At 45.5% G+C, this 4973-nt stretch overlaps 1 long non-coding RNA gene across 1 annotated transcript; it reads right to left on the bottom strand.

Moving 5' to 3' along the window:
• Positions 1-393: 393 nt before the first annotated feature.
• On the bottom strand, positions 394-4271 carry LOC146960360 (uncharacterized). The gene is made up of 3 exons (XR_015035471.1): positions 4181-4271; positions 2728-2835; positions 394-492 (listed from the first exon to the last, which is right to left on the bottom strand). It is a non-coding gene; the product is annotated as an uncharacterized LOC146960360 (long non-coding RNA).
• Between the last annotated feature and the right edge of the window lie 702 nt (positions 4272-4973).

Genomic DNA, 4973 nt, shown 5'->3' with positions numbered 1-4973 from the left:
CGTGATCAGGGGGCTACTGGCCATCCGTTCACGGCCAGTTCGGTCCGTCCATGGCCGGTTTACAGAGCGTACGTTCGGCTGCTACAGTCTGCTCCCACGGCTGCGGGATAGGTTGGATGAGTTTGTTGTGTTCACGTGTAGCACTCTAGTGACCTGATAGAACACACTGAAGCTAACAGACGCTAACATACACTACACTAACATTAAATTATCATCTGATTATTCAGTTTGGAATAAAGTGTTGGATGCTGTCTCCATGTTCTGTTTTTCTCTCCTCTTACTGTGACCTTACTACAGCGTGTGTCCCGTCACTTTATGTAATCACTCAAGCTCTACTTAATGGGATTGAGCTGTTGTCTAACGTACACATGAGATTTATGACTTTGTGTAACTAAACTGACATGACTCACCTGAACAGACTTGTAGGTGGTGATGAATGGAAGCATTAGATGGAAACCTGGGCCACTGGTGGTGGTCAGGAGAGCTCCTCCCCTATGTACACACACAGACAAACACACACACACACACACAAGTGATCGTTAAATGTTAGGATAGGCTTCAGAACAGATGATTTAAGTACAGCCTGAGGGCGATTTTAGCCTCTGATATAAAAAAAACCACACTGAGATTGTGGTTTGCGATATTAAAGCTATGCATCTAGATCCACATGACAGGACTTGATGTAGCCCTCATTCTAGACATGATGACAGACTGTTTGTTGGCCAATGCCAACGTAAGCAGCAGCCCTCGGTGCTTTCATTGTACTTTATTCTGCTGCTGGTAGGAAAAGGAAAACAGGGATCTTCTCAGATACATTTGGATTCAACTTTGATTTGAAACCACAAGCTTTAATTATAGTTATTGTCTGCCCGGATGATAAGAGAATTTATTGACTCTGCACCCAGAAGGGAACGAGAACAAGGACACAGAACTAAAGGTGGGGTTTAGCATTCTTACCACCACCCAGGTGTTTAACCCCTGTGTGAGGTAAACACCTCTAAAGCAGATGCTCTTTTCTTTAAAGACCCCCTCCGATGAAAACCGTGTTTTTGATGTTGTTCACATGTTCCTGTGTAATTTTTCTGATGATAGAAGACATATCAGCAGAAAACTTGCACTTGGACTCGGTCTCTCTCTCACGCACCACACAGACACACACACAGGTATGCACAGAGGCGGTCCTGGCTCGTTTTACGCCCTGGGCGAAACCATCCGCCCCCCCCCCCCCCCCCCCAAAAAAAAAACAACCCACCAACGAACAAACACAAGCATATATTATAATCACTGTTGGGGGGGGTTCTTTTAAAATGTATTCCCCTACAGATTACTGATTACATGTCCCAAAATCTGTAATCTGTAATGCATTTCGATTACTCAAGTAAAGTAATACTAATAGTACTTTCTGGATTACTTTTAGCGTATTTCAAAATCACCTGCCTGAGCGCCTTTAACACTGAATTTGATCTTACACATGATCTTATAGGCTACCGTGGTTCCTTTAAATTAAATAAATGTGTTTGAATTTGTCAGACCACAGTTTAATTTGTTATTGATCATCCAGCCATATTTAAATGATTTTTTAAAATAGCCAATCACATAAAATTATAGGCTTAGGCTATATTAAAACTGAGCAGCTTGACTACAGCCTCTGAACCTCTAAAAAAAAATACACAATTTAGTTACAATAGTTTTTGTTTGTGAGTGTAGGGCCAGCAACATGGTGATATTTTGAATATAAAGTAATGACATGAACCACTGTTCCATCTGTAGGCTAAAGTAAAAATGTGCTTAAACTCACTTCTCTGCTGAAGTCGGTGTGGTTTTGGAAACAGCGTGACGTTGCTGTTAAACCGCTCATTATAAACATCATGACAGTCCAGGATCCTTTTAATAACGTGATCCTGTCGCAGTTCATTCATGTTGTTAACCAGAGACCGGACATTGAAGAGGAAGAAGAGGAATTTTGCTGGGCATCCCATAGCAACATTACCAACATGAAGCCAACTTCAGGGCGAGGAGTTTAGCGCTTAACCCTCATTTCTTTCCCCGCATGAGAGCACTCTGGGCCGGCGGAGCATCCGACGCGAGACCTCAGCAGTCGCAAGTTGATCCCCCCCGCCCCCCTCCCCCTTGCCTCTGCTGACACACACACAACCTGTAGTAGGCCTACGACTCTCAGCAGCAAGTTGACGTGACATAGGGGCGCCCCAGCGACCACTCCACTAACTTGACGGCAAGTTTTGTTTTGTCTGCTTTTTTTTTTTTTTTTTTGGAGAGCGCTCGTGCGCCCTCACAAAGATTGTGCCCTGGGCGGTCGCCCATATTGCCCATAGCTAAAACCGGCCCTGGGTATGCATGGGCAGGTCACGCTGGAACGCTAATAAACGCTCAACGTGCTGAACTACAGTGTCCAGCTTTCAGCGAGGTCGGGGGGGGGGGGGTCTTGGGTGCAGATCAGCGCCGTCTCCGCCCACCACTCAGAGGCGCATTTCTAATGAGCTGCTGGTGCTGTGCAGAAGGAGAGCCCTGGGAAATGGCTCAGGTTTTGTGATTTTGGCTAAAAACGTCATTATCACAATTTAAAGACCACTGAGAATGCTTTAAAATAACTAAAAAGGGTGGTTGGAGGGGGACCTTAATGCGCCACTTTTTCAGCACAGTAGTTTATACTAGCCTATAACACCCCGGGCACAAAAGGGAAAATGCATGTGTGTGCTGCCGTCTCACCTGTAGTAAACTCCAGTGTGTCCTTCATCGATCTTGTGTACAGATGCTAAAAGCGCTGCTCCTCCAAGAGCAGCAATTATTGAGAATATGGCACCCCACTGTGCCATCCTGGAAAACAAGCAGAGGATACAGCATGTGAAGAAGAGCAGATGGGAACAGAGCTTCCCCTTTGAGGGATTTCACAATATCCTGCTTTAATTATACTCAAACGTTCAGATATTCCTCCAACTCCGAACGAAAGACAGACTGCCATCCAGTCAGCATGACCTGCTTGCGTAGTGCTGTAGTAACACTTTGGGGTTGGCATCTTGCTCACTGGTTTATCTCCTCTCAGCTCAGGCTTAACCGGGCATCAGCTGGGACTCAGTGACCTTGTCACACTTAAAGAGGATTGAGGCTAAAGTGCAGAAACATTGTAGGAATGCTCGTCATATACAACAGGTCTGTCACCACAACCTTCAGACATGGTGTTTGTGTCGTTGTGTGTACAGATATTGAATCTTAGTGCAGCAGGTGTGAGCTGAGGGAGATGCTGGACCAGGAGCGGCCTCGGCTACGGTTTCAAAGGATTTGCAGAGATACAATCTGGTGATCCTGCTGCTCAACACAACAACACAGCAACACAGCACTTCACTGTAACTCAGTGTCATACGAAGACTGTTCATTTCCCCTTTACTTGTTAAAATCAATTACTTGTACAAAACTAATACATCATAAAGCATCTTCTAAACATGTGCCTGTATTTAGACTTTGCCCATCGCAGCTCACTGCACTGGTCTTTCTGTTTACATGATGACTTGTACTTGTACTGTTTACATGATGACTTGTACTTGTACTGTTTACATGATGACTTGTACTTTTTTCACTTGAACGAGTGGAAATAACCCGGGATGAGGGAAAGTGAAAGCTGCAGCTGCTTCCTGTTTGAATGAACCGACCACCGCCTGACGGAGCTTCAACATCAACACCGTGGAAATACACACAGTGTTGGTAAACCATGTATGCCGAATGAAAATAACGAACATACACAATGGTTTTCTGTGTTGAAATGATGAAACTAACACAGGTACGTGTGACTTATCTGCAAGTGAACGTAACATTTCCCGACACTTGAGTGGGTTTTGGTTTTCAGAGCAGCGGGGCTAAGAGCATTAGCAGCACCGAGGATACCATGTAGCTGTAGCTTCACAGAAAGCTGCCTGGTCCGATGCCAAACAACTTTACACATAACACCAGTAACGCGTGTGTCATAACCTTCGCCCCAGTGTCAGTGCTGAAGCTCAACACAAGGCCAGATATTGATTAGCCTAACCTGAGTTACAACTTAGCGAAAATAGTCTCAGCTCGTCGCCTCTTCTGTCGACGTGCTCGGGTCTTACCACACCACCCGGGGCGTCGCACACTGCGTTTAAATAGAAATAACTCGAGTTGTTGTCTCTTTAGCAGCTCTTACCTGTGATTTGAAGCGAGATGACACCGACAACAGAAAGGAAACAGGTAGCTCGGCACCGGGGGACCTCCCTCTTCTTCGTTTCATGGTGCAGCAGCAGCACCAGGCGGCGGTGTCAGCGCCCCCTGCTGCCCGCTGCCCGCTGGCCGCCGGAGGGGACACCAAAGACGGTTTATAAACCAAGACCTTTCATGACGAGTCAGCTTCCTGTATGCATGTCACGTGGGCTTCTGCACGGCCACGCCCCTTTAGAGAGACCAGAGGCAGCTTGGAGTGTATTGATTCCTATGGGACAATTTAATGTGAACACCGATTATGGTCGGGTCTTTCTCCCCACGGTCACTGAAGCAAATTTTGGACTCATTTTTCACAAGCCACATCTCTTCTGAACAGTTTGACACCAAAATGGTAATTTTCAGACGGAGAGATCCGGAGAAAATCCACTTTGTTCCAGACCTGTCTCTGTCTCTACGACACACTCTCGCGAGATTTGGCACAGATCTCCTAGGCAACGTCAAACAAACGCCCGCGAACTCCCGTGAAAATGATTTAAATTATTTTTGGCATGCTAAATATTACTGTTAGTAGTGTAAATATTTAATGTTATCATAAGAAAATATAAATATCTCACTTTCATCTACCTACAAATTGTATAAATCCACACACACGTTCACAGACGAGGTGGGGTGACGGTTGGCCACGCCCACTTAGAGAGACAGGAAGTGTATACCATTTCATATCATTGGAGCAGCCGTTCATGGAGTATCTTTCCATTTATTGAATATCTTTGGGGACA

The sequence above is a fragment of the Trachurus japonicus genome, unplaced genomic scaffold, assembly GCF_045865225.1.
Source record: "Trachurus japonicus isolate A0001 unplaced genomic scaffold, Traja_1.0 AP030470.1".
In the NCBI taxonomy this organism is placed as follows: Eukaryota; Metazoa; Chordata; class Actinopteri; order Carangiformes; family Carangidae; genus Trachurus; species Trachurus japonicus.
Note: the sequence above shows the minus strand (reverse complement) of the source record. Positions and strands in the feature narration are given on the sequence as shown.